We start from the raw sequence: 14,684 nt of genomic DNA, 5'->3' as shown, positions 1-14,684 counted from the left end.
GAATTAACTGTTTCATTCTCCATCCTAATGCAGAATTCCACCATATTATGGTCACTCTTCCCCAAGGGGCCTCGCACAACAAGATTGCTAATTAGTCCTTTCTCATTACACATCACCCAGTCTAGGATGGCCAGCCCTCCAGTTGGTTCCTCGACATATTGATCTAGAAAACCATCCATAAAAGACTCCAGGAAATCCTCCTCCACCGTATTGCTACCTGTTTGGTTAGCCCAATCAATATGTAGATTAAAGTCACCCATGATAACTGCTGTACCTTTATTGCACGCATCCCTAATTTCTTGTTTGATGCTGTCCCCAACCTCACTACTACTGTTTGGTGATGTGTACATCACTCTCACTAACGTTTTCTGCCCTTTGGTATTCCGTAGCTCCACCCATACTGATTCCACATTATCCAAGCTAATGTCCTTCCTTACTATTGCGTTAATTTCCTCTTTAGCCAGCAACGCCACCCCACCTCCTTTTCCATTCTGTCTATCCTTCCTGAATGTTGAATACCTCTGGATGTTGAGTTCCCAGCCTTGGTCACCCTGGAGCCATGTCTCCGTGATGCCAATTACATCATATTGGTTAACAGCTATCTGTGCAGTTAATTCATCCACCTTATTCCGAATACTCCTCGCATTGAGGCACAGAGCCTTCAGGCTTGTCTTTTTCACACACTTTGCCCCTTTAGAATATTGCTGTAATTTGGCCCTACACTTTAACCGTCCTACACTTTAATCTATTTTCCCAGTCCACTTTTGCCCAATCTGCCCTCATACCTATGTAGTCTCCATCATTTAAGCTTAGAACGCTGGTTTGAGATCCAAATTTCTTACTGTCGACATCTCGACTCGCAATATACGACTCAGACACCTTCAGCTCCGGCAGATGTTCCTTTAATTTTACTTGCAGGAAGGGAAAAGTCTCACTCAGTCAACAGCTAAGTGAAGACCTCCAAAATGGTACAGTTTCATGAGATATTTATACAGTAAAAACACAAGTTATGACCTCTTCCTGTGTATTGGCTCTGTCTTGCAGTCAGTGAATACAGATAAAGAGTTAATCACCTCATCCTTGTCCTGACATGGTTCCCAAATGTCTCCTTTTGTCAGAGTTATTAGTTGGCCAGTCAGCCATTACTCGATGAGAGTGTGAAAATGTGCTATTACCGGCATTGCATTGTGTCAGGATTGTCCAGTTTCCTGGTCAGTTATCTTTTTGCATGAAATGGATGAGTTCTGTATAAGAGATAATGGCTGGTAGTTTGAGTATCTCAAAGCGGGGGCGGGGAGTGGAACTGGTGCTGCATGGACAATACAGGAGAGCACCAGGGGTGGTACTTGTCTTAGCACGACAGTCTCCATTAATCAGCTACCGGCCGTTTCAAGCCAGGTTTAGCTGTTTATGCAGACAGACTGTCTGTTGCAGAAATTTCTAGAAGGACCAGGACTCCATTTTGTTTTATCTCAAAAAGGGTACAAAATACAGTGTGATACAGCTTCGATAAAATACATTTCCACATCACCCTCCATCTGAATTTGAAATTCAACCATGCTATGATCACTCATTCCAAGGGGCTCCTTTATTCGAAGATTGTTGATTAATCCTATCTCATTACACAGGACCAGATCTAAGATAGACAGCACTTCAGAGGAGGAGAGGGAGAAGGAGAGGGAGAGGGAACCAGTGAGTGTCGAACTGAACCCAGCCACAGTCAGCACCATCAGGGGAGGGAGAGGGAGGGGAACCAGTGAGTGTAGAACTGAACCCAGCCAGAGTCAGCACCATCAGGGGAGGGGAGGGAGGGGAACCAGTGAGTGTAGAACTGAACCCAGACAGAGTCAGCATAAGAACATAAGAAATAATAGCAGGAGTAGGCCATACGGCCCCTCGAGTCTGCTCCACCATTTAATACAATCATGGTTGAGCCGATCATGGACTCAGGTCCACTTCTCTGCCTGCTCCCCCTCACCCCTTATTCCCTTATCGATTAAGAAATTGTCTATCTCTGTCTTAAATTTATTCAATGACCCAGCTCTCTGAGGCAGCAAATTCCACAGATTTACAACCCTTTGAGGGAAGACTTTCCTCCTCATCTCAGTTTTAAATGGGCAGCCCCGTATTCTAAGATTATGCCCCCTAGTTCTAGTCTCCCCTATCAGTGGAAACATCCTCTCTGCATCCACCTTGTCAAGCTCCCTCATAACCTTCTACGTTTCGATAAGAACACCTCTCATTCTTCTGAATTCCAATGAGTAGAGGCCCAACCTTCCTTCATAGGTCAACCCCCTCATCTCCAGAATTAACCTCGTGAACCTTCTCTGAACTGCCCCCAAATCAAGTATATCCTTTATTAGATATGGAAACCAAAACTTTTTGCAGTATTCTAGGCGTGGCCTCACTAATACCCCGTATAACTGTAGCAAGACATCTCTGCTTTTATACAACATCCCCTTTGCAATAAAGGCCAAGATTCCATTGGCCTTCCTGTTCAATTGCTGTACCTGCATACTTACCTTTTGTGTTTCATGCAGCAGGACACCCCAGGTCCCGCTGTACTGCAAATTTTTCTCCATTTAAATAATAACATGCTTTTCGAATTTTTTTTCTTGCATAACCTCACACTTTCCAACATTATATTCCATCTGCCAAATTTTTGCCCACTCACTTAGCCTGTCTATGTCGTTTTGCAGGTATTTTGTGTCCTCCTCACATTGCATTTCCTCCCATCTTGGCTACATTACACTCAGTCCCTTCATCCAATTCATTAATCTAGATTGTAAATAGTTGGGGGCCCAACACTGATTCCTGCAGCACCCCACTAGTTACTGATTGCCAACCCGAGAATTTATCCTGACTCTCTGTTTTCTGTTAGTTAACCAATCCTCTATCCATGCTAATATATTATCCCCAACGCCGTGAACTTTTATCTTGTGCGATAACCTTTTATGTGGCACCTTGTCAAATATCTTCTGGAAGTCCAAATACACCACATCCACTGGTTCCCCTTCATCCACCCTGTTCCTCAAAGCCAGAGTCAGCACTTTTAGGGGAAGAGAGGGAGGGGAACCAGTGAATGTGGAACTGGGCCCAGCCATAATCAGCACCTTCAGGGGTGGAGAGGGATGGGAACCAGTGAGTGCAGAACTGAACCCAGCCAGAATTGGTGGTGAAAACTGGGAGTGGAGGAGAAACAGTCTAGAAATGTGCGATGGGTTTGGATTTCAGCACAACAGGAGGAACAATGTGTGGGACAGGGAATTACAGCTTTGGAAGAACAAGAGAGGAAAGAATGTTCCATGGAAACTAGATGTGTCTATTCTGAATTTCTATCTTGCACTGACAGTGATGAGTTTTATTATCTCCTTTTACAGAATATTAGAAGGGGATATTTTCAGACAGGAAACACAAACCAAACATCACGTCAAGATCTGACAGAGTCAATCGATTCATCAGGACCTGAATATCATCGGCCTCTGAAAGTGGAAAGAGAAATGTTTGTCTGTTCTGTTTGTGGGAAAAGATTTCAAACATCAGTGTGACTGGAAAGGCACCGAGACACACACACACCCGAGTGAGTGTTCCAGTGCACTGCCTGTGGAAAGAGCTTTAACCAATTACACAGTCTGAAAAAACATCGCACCATTCACAGCGCAAAGAAACTAAACGTGTTGTGTGCAGGGTGAGGTTTCAAACCATCGTCCAACCATGGAGAGTCACAAGGATACCCGCACCATGGAGAAACCGTGGAAATGTGGTGATTGTGGGAAGGTATTCAGATCACCGTCTGAGCTGGAAATTCATCGACGCAGTCACACTGGGGAGAGGCCGTTCACCTGCTCAGAGTGTGGGAAGGGATTCACTGGGTCATCCCAACTTGTAGCTCACCGGCGAGTTCACACCAGGGAGAGACCGTTCACCTGCTCTGAGTGTGGGAAGGGATTCACTCGATCATCCAACCTGCGGATACACCAGCAACTTCACACTGGGGAGAGGCCATTCACCTGCTCTCAGTGCGGGAAGGGATTCATTTTTTCATCCAACCTGCTGACCCACCAGCGAGTTCACACTGGGGAGAGGCCATTCAACTGCTCAGAGTGTGGGAAGGGATTCACTTGTTCATCCAACCTCCTGACACACCAGCGACTTCACACTGGGGAGAGGCCGTTCACCTGCTCTGAGTGTGGGAAGGGATTCAATTTGTCACACGATCTTGTAACTCACCAGCGACTTCACACTGGGGAGAGGCCATTCAACTGCTCAGAGTGTGGGAAGGGATTCACTCGATCATCCAACCTGCTGACACACCAGCGAGTTCACACTGGGCAGAGGCCATTTACCTGCTCAGAGTGTGGGAAGGGATTCACTCGATCATCCAACCTGCTGACACACCAGCGAGTTCACACTGGCGAGAGGCCATTCACCTGCTCAGAGTGTGGGAAGGGATTCACTGCGTCATCCATCCTGCTGACACACCAGCGAGTTCACACTGGGGAGAAGCCTTTCACCTGCTCAGAGTGTGGGAAGGGATTCACTCAGTCATCCCACCTGCTGAGACACCAGCGAGTTCACAAATGACTGCAGGGTTTGGAATCTGCTGTTGTTGCTGCTGTTAATCACATCCCGGCGGAACCATGTTCATTCTGACAATTGGGATTTGTTTCTGCTGATTTTAATAACCCTATAACTGGGCTGGACTTTAATATTCTGGATATATTGCTGATTGTGTTCTCGGGGCTGCTGTGTCCATTTAAGAAACGCTGTGTGTAATCTTTCCCCTTAATTCAACGACTCACAACAGAAAGCTAGTTTGCAATAAAATTATGAACTTTTACTTTAATCCTAAATTGATCTTTGGCACAAAATCTGCAATAGTGTGTAAAATGTCCAATTAGAAAGAGCTTGCTGACAATTCTTACTGACTTGCACATTGCACACAGTGGCCCCTCCATTATCCACCAGAAAAAAGGGGAATGGGAATTGGTGGGGAATCAGTGTCCCCAAATGTTGCCCCTCCGGTCTGGTATAGCAATCCCCTTGGCATAGGAATAGAGACCACTCCAGACCAAAACTGTACGCAGTACTCCAGGTATGGTCTCACCAACGCCCTGTACAGTTGCAGCAGGACTTCCCTACTTTTATACACCACCCCCCTTGCAATAAAGGCCAGCATTCCATTTGCCTTCCTGATTACTTGCTGTACCTGCATACTACCTTTTTGTGTTTCATGTACAAGAACCTCCAGATCCATCTGTACATAGAAACAAAGAAAATAGTTGCAGGAGTAGGCCATTCGGCCCTTCGAGCCCGCACCACCATTCAATACGATCATGGCTGATCATTCACCTCAGTACCCCTTTCCTGCTTTCTCTCCATAACCCCTTGATCCCTTTAGCCGTAAGGGCCTTATCTGACTCCCCCTTGAATATATCCAATGAACTGGCATCAACAACTCTCTGCAGTCGGGAATTCCACAGGTTAACAACTCTGAAGTTTCTCCTCATCTCAGTCCGAAATGGCTTACCCCTTATCCTTCGACTGTGTCCCCTGGTTCTGGACTTCCCCAACATCGGGAACATTCTTCCTGCATCTAACCTGTCCAGCCCCGTCAGAATCTTAGATGTTTCTATGAGATCCCCTTTCATCCTTCTAAACTCCAGTGAATAAAGGCCCAGTTGATCCAGTCTCTCCTCAAGAGTCAGTCCTGCCATTCCGGGAATCAGTCTGGTTAACCTTCGCTGCACTCCCTCAATAGCAAGAACGTCCTTCCTCAGGTTAGGAGACCAAAACTGAACACAATATTCAAGGTGAGGCCTCACCAAGGCCCTGTTCAACTGCAGTAAGACCTCCCTGCTCCTATACTCAAAAGCCCAAGCTATGAAGGCCAACATACCATTTGCCTTCTTCACCGCCTGCTGTACCTGCATGCCAACTTTCAATGAGTGATGTACCATGACACCCAGGTCTTGTTACACCTCCCCTTTTCCTAATCTGCCACCATTCAGATAATATTCTGCTTCATGTTTTTGCCCCCAAAGTGGATAACCTCACATTTATCCACATTATACTGCATCTGCCATGCATTTGCCCACTCACCTAACTTGTCCAAGTCATCCTGCAGCCTCTGAGCATCCTCCTCACAACTTAAACTGCCACCCAGTTTAATGTCATCTGAAAACTTGGAGATATTACACTCAATTTAGATAATCACTATCACTAGGGGGGTAGTGCTGGACAGGCTAATGGGACTCAAGGTAGACAAGTCCCCTGGTCCTGATGAAATGCATCCCAGGGTGTTAAAAGAGATGGCGGAAGTTATAGCAGATGCATTCGTTATAATCTACCAAAATTCTCTGGACTCTGGGGAGGTACCAGCGGATTGGAAAGCAGCTAATGTAACGATTCTGTTTAAAAAAAGGGGGCAGACAAAAGGCAGGTAACGATAGGCCGGTTAGTTTAACATCTGTAGTGAGGAAAATGCTTGAAGCTATCATTAAGGAAGAAATAGCAGGATATCTAGATAGGAATAGTGCAATCAAGCAGATGCAACATGGATTCATGAAGGGGAAATCATGTTGGAACTAATTTACTGGAATTCTTTGAGGATATCACGAGCATGGTGGATAGAGGTGTACTGATGGATGTGGTGTATTTAGATTTCCAAAAGGCATTTGATAAGCCACACAAAAGGTTACTGCAGAAGATAAAGGTACGCGGAGTCAGAGGAAATGTATTAGCATGGATCGAGACATCACTTTCTAAACAAGACAATGGGTTATCAATAAATGGTAATGATATTAAACTATCTGCAATTACATTCTGAATAAAAGGATATAAAATGGTGAAAAACAACTGGTGAAGATAATCATTTATTTTTGCAGAATGCACTTGCAAACATTAAGAATGATGTACTTTGTACACCCACACATTCCACATATATAGAGTGAGCAGTGTGCTTTTTTCCCCGTTGTTCCTCTTAATCAGATGAGAGTTAGTGAACCCGGCGGACATTAGGACCCTGCGGCTGCCCATCCGGCGGTGCTGTGAGGTCCCGGTTCCAGGCTCTGTCTGACACAATCAGTGGGCCAGGCAAAGCTCAATGGAAAACACTGCCAAGAAAAACAATCCTTAGCATTAAAATCTGTGAGCAGTTGGCACAGGACACAGTGTGAATTAGTGACCTTTAACACACAGAGTGCCACTAAGTAGTGCAAAGTGAATTGTTCCCCTTCAGTCCTGTCCCTCAATCCCAGTCCATCTCTGGGAGATTGTTACAAGATTCACCCCATCCTCTCAACACAAATATTACCCACACAATACCAGATCAATAGGACATTGCCCACAGCTGCTGATAGCTATTAACAAGAAAAAACCTGCTTCGAAGTAAAGAAACCAAAATGATTGCATCCTCTCACACATACAAATACATATCTTTACGATTATCAATATTTATCTATTCCTCCATCTATCATCTGTCTCTCTATCTTACAGATGCAAGGTCTGGTTCAGTATTAGCTGAGACAGGTTCTATTGTAATATAAACAGAGACAGGGTCGAGTGTAATATAAACAGAGATCGGGTCGAGTGTAATATAAACAGAGATCGGGTCGAGTGTAATATAAACAGAGACAGGGCCTAGTGTAATATAAATAGAGACAGGGTCTAGTGTTATATAAATAGAGACAGGGTCTAGTGTTATATAAATAGAGACAGGGTCTAGTGTAATATAAACAGAGACAGGGTCGAGAGAAATATAAATAGAGACAGGGTCTAGTGTAATATGAACAGAGACAGAGTCTAGTGTAATATGAACAGATACAGGGTCTAGTGTAATATAAACAGACACAGGGTCTAATGTAATATAAACAGAGACAGGGTTTAGTGTAATATAAACAGAGAAAGGGTTTAGTGTAATATAAACAGAGAAAGGGTCTAGTGTAATATAAACAGAGACAGGGTCTAGTGTAATAAACAGAGACAGGGTCTAGTGTAATATAAATACAGATAGGTCGAGTGTAATCTAAACAGGGACAGGGTCTAGTGTAATATAAATAGAGACAGGGTCTAGTGTGATATAAACAGGGATAGGGCCTAGTGTAATATAAACAGAGATAGGGCCCAGTGTAATATAAACAGAGACAGGGTCTAGTGTAATATAAACAGACACAGGGTGTAGTGTAATATGAACAGAGACATGATGTAGTTACTGAATCACAGAGTCGAAGAATGATACATTTCAGATCGTGTACATCCAGCCCACTGGGGCCTGTGCCGGAACTCATGTGAAAGATCTAACCAATTATCCCACTCCACCTGCTCCTTCCCAATATCCCAATTAGTCCCACTCCCCCGGCTCCTTCCCAATATCCCAATTAGTCCCATTCCCCCTACTCTTTCCCAATATCCCTGCATTTTTTCCAATTCAAGTATTTACTCAATTCCCTTTAGAAACTTATTACTGAATCTGCTCCTGGCACCCTTTCAGGCCGTGCATTCCAGATCCTAACAGCTCACTGCGTACTTTCTTTCCTCATTTCACCTCTGATTCTTTCGCTAGTTAAAACTGTGTCCTCTGGTTACACACCCTTCAGTCTCTGGAAACTAGTTAAGAACATAAGGGCATAAGAATTGGAAGCAGGGGTAGGCCATACAGCACTTGGAGTCTGCTCTGTCACTCGATAAGATCATGGCTAATCATCGACTTCAATTCTACTTTCAGGTCTGTTCCCATAGTCCCGTGATTCCCCTCGAGTCCATAAATCTATCTATCTTAGCCTTGGATATACTCAATGACTCGGCATCCACAGTCCTTTTAGGTAGAGAATTCCAAAGATTCACAACCCTCTGAGTGAAGACATTCCTCCTCAACGTGGTCTGAAAAGGCATACCCCTTATCCTGACACTATGCCCCCTATTTCTGGATTCTCCAGCCAGGGGAAGCAACCTCTCGGCATCTACCCTGTCAATCCCCCTCAGAATCTTATATTTTTCAATGAGATCCCCTCTCATTCTTCTAAACTCCAGAGAGTATAATCTACTCAATCTCTCCTCATAGAACAACCCTCTCATCCCAGGGATCAATCTGGTGAACCTTCATTGGACCACCTCTGTGGTCTCACCAAAGCCCTGTACAATTGTAGTAAGACTTTCTCACTCTTGTACTCCAACCCCCTTGCAATAAAGGCCAACATGCCATTCACCTTCCTAATTGCTTGCTGTACCTGCATGCCAACTGTGTGTTTCCTGTACGAGGACACCCAAACCTCTCTGAACACCCAACATTTAACATTTTCTCACAACTTAAAACATTCTGTTTTTCTGTCCTTCCTACTAAAGTGAATAACCTCACAGTCCCCCACATTATGCTCCATCTGCCACCTTATTGCCCACTCTCTTAACCTGACCATATCCCTTTGCAGATGCTTTGTGTTCTCCTCAAAGCTTACTGTCCCACCCATCCCGGATACTGCTCCCGATACCCAGCACCTCTCGATACTGCTCCAGATACCTGTCATCTCTTGAACCACTGCATCAAGATTGGGAACAAATGACTGGACTGAGGCCTGTCTTGGATTAAAAACATAAGGAGCACTGTGTCACCATCTGCAGCAGCAAGTCAACAAGGCTTCTGCGACTGCACCTTCTAAACCCACAATCTCCACCATGTAGAAGGACAAGGACAGCAGGTCCATGGAAAGACCAGCATCTCCAAGTTCCCCTCCAAGTCACACACCATCCTGACCTCAGCACATAGACTGCAGCATGGTTCAAGAAGGCAGCGGCTCACCACCACCTTCTAAAGGGGCAGTTGAGGATGGGCAATAAATGCCGACCTGGCTCGCCCACATTCCGAGAATGAATGAAGAAATAAAGAATGAACTCACAGTGAGAAAGGAGCTGCAGAACTGCCGACACCGTCAGCTTTTAGGAGATGTTTCCCTTTGGAGATCGGGTTGCCCATTGAGTTTGATTAAACTGATGTTAAAGTAACAATGCTGCTTTGCCCTGTGACAGTAACAGATTATCAGAATATTTCCCATCGTTTGAAATCGAATGTCAGACTTGGACATTTTGTAGATTCAGCTTTTAAAAAGTTGTGGGAACTCTGTTCTAAGCTGGATTCCACCCAGTTCTATGTTCTTTGTTCTATGTTCCAGTTCGTAACAAGTCCTCAATCAGCTTGGCTTGTCATTGAGATATCAAGGACTAGGCACACGGTGTTTAAAAGAAAGCTGATTGATAATCTGTATAAATGTGAAATAAATCAAACGATAGCCCAGTTATAGGCAGAAACAAATCCCAACTTCCAGAATTAACATAGTTCTGCCTTGGGTGTAATTAACAGAAGAATCCAACCCCTGCAGTCAGTTGTGAACTTGTTGGTGTTTCAGGAGGTCGGATGATACAGTGAATCCCTTCCCACACACGGAGCAAGGGAACGGTCTCTCCTTCGTGTGAACTCGTTTGTTGTGTACCAGCAGGTGGGATGACTGAGTGAATCTCTTCCCACATTTGGTGCAAGTGAACGGCTTCTCCCCAGTGTGAACTCGCTGGTGTATCTGGAGACAGACTAACAGAGTGAATCCCTTCCCACAGACGGAGCAGCTGAACGGTCTCTCCCCAGTGTGAACTCGCTGGTGTGTCTGGAGGTTGGATAACTGAGTGAATCTCTTCCCACAGACAGAGCAGCTGAACGGCCTCTCTCCAGTGTGAACTCGCTGGTGTTTCAGAAGGGTGGATGACAAAGCGAATCCCTTCCCACATTCAGAGCAAGGGAACGACCTCTCCTCAGTGTGAACTCGTTTGTGTGTCAGCAGGTTGGATAACCGAGTGAATCCCTTCTAACACACAGAGCAAGTGAACGGCCTCTCCTCAGTGTGATCTCGCTTGTGTGCCAACAGGCCAGATGACTGAGTGAATCCCTTCCCACATATGGAGCAGGTGAATGGCCTCTCCCCAGTGTGAACTCACTGGTGATTCAGCAGGGAAGCTGCCTGAGTGAATCCCTTCCCACAAACGGAGCAGGTGAACGGTTTCTCCCCAGTGTGAATTCGTTTTTGTGTCAGCAGGTTGGATAACTGAGCAAATCCCTTCTCACACACAGAGCAGCTGAATAGCCTCTCCGCAGTGTGAAATCGTCGATGAGTTTCCAGCTGGGACGGGTAATTGAATCTTTTCCCACAGTCCTCACATTTCCACGGTTTCTCCATGGTGTGGGTGTCCATGTGTTTGTCCAGGTTGGATGATCAGTTGAAGCCTCATCCACACACAGAACACATGTACGGTAGCTCTCCGCTGTGCAATGTTTTTCAGGCTGTGTAACTGGTTAAAGCTCTTTCCACAGTCAGTGCACTGGAACATTCTCACTCGGGTGTGTGTGTCTCGATGCTTTTCCAGTCACACTGATGTTTGAAATCATTTCCCACAGACAGAACAAACAAACATTTCTCCTTCCACTTTCCAGGTCCGATGATATTCAGATCCTGATGACTCGAGTGACTCTGTCAGATCTTGATGTGATGTTTGGTTTGAGTTTCCCGTCTGTAAATCCTCCCCTTCTAATACCCTGCAAAAGGAGTTTACAAAAGTCATCACTGTAAGTACAGGATAGAAATTCACAACAGACAATTCTAGTTTGTTCACATGCCCGGGATCATTTAATCCACTCTGTTAATTGCTTTCAGCTACTGAACTTAACGTGTGCCTAACAGCATCTCTCTCATCTTCAATGTGCGAATAGAGCATCACGCCTGCAAATCTGGTTTTCAATTTACTCAGCAAATGTATTGAACTGAAGATGAACAAGTAAACAGATCATGGCCTAATGTTACAGCTCTAAATTCATAGGAGAAAGTCTGTTATCTAACTCCTCGAGTGGACAAAATAAAGATCCAAAATGCAAGAGTCCCTCGAATCCTTTGTTAAAACATTACAAATCTTGCCCGGTTCCTTCCTTATTACAGAATTATTTCTCCCTGTGGGAGTCGATATTGGTCAAAAACTACCAATTGTAAATTTGTAACCTTCAGTTTCAAGCTGACCAGATCCTTCTCTCAGAGAATCTCCAAAGAGATTATTTGATTTAAACACAGCTCTCCTCTCCTTTAAATCCAGGATTAGAGTTACCGGGAATTTGAATACTTGACCACATAAATTTAAAAGGGCATGTCATCTCTCCAGCCTTTAACCGATGAAACTTGTAACACCGAGCCTGAAATTCCACTCACGTGCACTGGATTCCAAACCTGGGACTGTACATGGGAATTCTAATCCTGGGACTATACATGGGGATTCTAACCCTGGGACTCTACATGGGGATTCTAACCATGGGACTCTACATGGGGATTCTAACCCTGGGACTGTACATGTGGATTCTAACCCTGGGACTGTACATGGGGATTCTAACCCTGGGACTGTACATGGGGATTCTAACCCTGGGACTGTACCCGGGGATTCCAATCCTGGGACTGTACATGGGAATTCTAACCCTGGGACTGTACATGGGGATTCTAACCTGGGACTGTACATGGGGATTCCAACCCTGGGACTGTACTTGGGGATTCCAACCCTGGGACTGTACATGGGGATTCCAACCCTGGGACTGTACTTGGGGATTCCAAGCCTGGGACTGTACTTGGGGATTCCAAGCCTGGGACTGTACATGGGGATTCTAACCCTGGGACTTTACTTGGGGATTCCAACCCTGGGACTGTACATGAGGATTCTCACCCTTGGACAGTACATGTGGATTCTATCCCTGGGACTGTACATGGGGATTCCAACCCTGGGAATATACGTGCAGATTTTAACCCTAGGATTATTGAACGGGGCCCAGCTCTGCAGCTGGCTCTTCTGTTAGAATTGTGTGGGATGTAAACCGTAAGCTGGACACTTACCAACGCCTTCAGGAGAGATGGTGAGAAATACGATGTGTGGAGAGTGGGGATAAAACAAATGAGGCGATGTTTTACTCCCGGGCACTGGGACCCGGTTGGAAACACACACTGCAGCCCCGCCCACTCTGTACCAAGATGGCTGCGCATGCGCTATTGCGCCATGAAGCGAGCGGGCCGCACTTTGAACCTACCCACCTTCCTGCACAAAGATGGCGGTTAATCTGGGCCTGCTACCGGGAGAAAATGCCCGTCGCTGCAAACGCGGGAGTTTCGGATTATTACTCGGGGCTTGCGGCCTGCACCAGATGTTTATGAAGCCTCCCCGCCCACTTGCCGATCGATGACTCCCCTGCGCCCCGCTGATTCTCACCCGGTGCAGAGTCCGGCTCCAGCCTGAGCTCGGCTCAGTGTTCGTGCGTCTCCAGTACTCGATCTGCGCATGCTCAGCTCACACTGCCCGGAAGATTGTCAGCAGCTCCGGACCAATAGGAAGAGAAGGGGGCGGGACTGGAGGACCGGGTGGACGGTTGGTCCTCCAACCAATCCGAGTGTGAGAGGGGCGGGGCTTGCGGCCCCCCAGTGGGCGGGGCTGAGCCCGGATCTCACTCACTGAGCATGCGTGGCCAGCGCAGCCGGATGTTGGTGGAACAAACGCTTCGGGAAGGCGGTAGGAGATAGTGGCCGCGGGGGAGAATGTGGACCCGCGGGTGGGCCGGCGAGCATCATAAACATCCGGTGTAGGCCTCAGGCGCAGAATAAGAGTCCGCATTGACAGTGTTTGCCCCGCGGTGACAGGCCCGTGTAAACGGGGTCTCTGGCCGCCATCTTGGGCAAGGCAGGGTCACAGCGCATGCGCGGCCGCCTTGGCCAGGAATAATGAGTGGGCTCGGCTTCAGTGTCCCAGTGCCCGCGAGACGGAGTAACTCGAGCAACAGGCGCGTCATCACCTCACAACAGTAACCCGGGCAACAGGCGCGTCATCCACTCACAGCAGTAACCCGGGCAACAGGCGCGTCATCACCTCACAACAGTAACCCGGGCAACAGGCGCGTCATCACCTCACAGCAGTAACATGGAAAATAGGTGCAGGAGTAGGCCATTCAGTAAGATCATGGCTGATCATTCCCTCAGTACCCCTTTCCTGCTTTCTCTCCTTACCCCTTGACCGTAACTCCCTCTTGAATATATCCAATGAACCGGCATCAACAACTCTCTGCGGCAGGGAATTCCACAGGTTAACTACTCTCTGGGTGAAGAAGTTTCTCCTCATCTCAGTCCTAAATGGCCTACCCCTTATCCTTAGAATATCTCCCCTGGTTCTGGACTTCTCCAACATCGGGAACATTCTTCCCGCATCTAACCTGTCCAGTCCCGTTAGAATTTTATATGTTTCTATGAGATCCCCTCTCATCCTTCTAAACTCCAGTGAATAAAGGCCCAGTTGATCCAGTCTCTCCTCATGTCAGTCCCGCCATCCCGGGAATCAGTCTGGTGAACCTTCGCTGCACTCCCTCAATAGCAAGAATGTCCTTCCTCAGATTAGGAAACCAAAACCGAATACACTATTCCAGGTGAGGCCTCACTAAGGGGCCTATTTCCCTCAGCAGAGGGTCAACAACCATTCGGCATAGATTTAAAGTAATTGGTAGGGGGATTTGAGGGGAAATTTGAGAGTTGTGGGGGTCTGGAACTCACTGCCTGAAAGGGTGGTAGAGGCAGAAACCCTCACCACTTTTAAAAATTGCTTGGATGTGCACCTGAAGTGCTGTAACCTACGGGGCT

The 14,684-nt window shown here is 46.4% G+C and overlaps 1 long non-coding RNA gene and 1 pseudogene across 1 annotated transcript; one reads left to right on the top strand and one right to left on the bottom strand.

Moving 5' to 3' along the window:
- The window catches only part of LOC139241445 (zinc finger protein 850-like), a 70,068-nt pseudogene that overhangs the window by 25,364 nt on the left and 30,020 nt on the right, over positions 1–14,684 (top strand).
- LOC139241447 (uncharacterized) lies at positions 6,860–13,350 on the bottom strand. The gene is made up of 3 exons (XR_011588906.1): positions 13,273–13,350; positions 9,891–11,572; positions 6,860–7,115 (listed from the first exon to the last, which is right to left on the bottom strand). It is a non-coding gene; the product is annotated as an uncharacterized lncRNA (long non-coding RNA).

Source organism: Pristiophorus japonicus, unplaced genomic scaffold (assembly GCF_044704955.1).
Source record: "Pristiophorus japonicus isolate sPriJap1 unplaced genomic scaffold, sPriJap1.hap1 HAP1_SCAFFOLD_1081, whole genome shotgun sequence".
NCBI classification, from domain to species: Eukaryota; Metazoa; Chordata; class Chondrichthyes; family Pristiophoridae; genus Pristiophorus; species Pristiophorus japonicus.
This window is presented reverse-complemented; position numbering and strand designations above follow the sequence as displayed.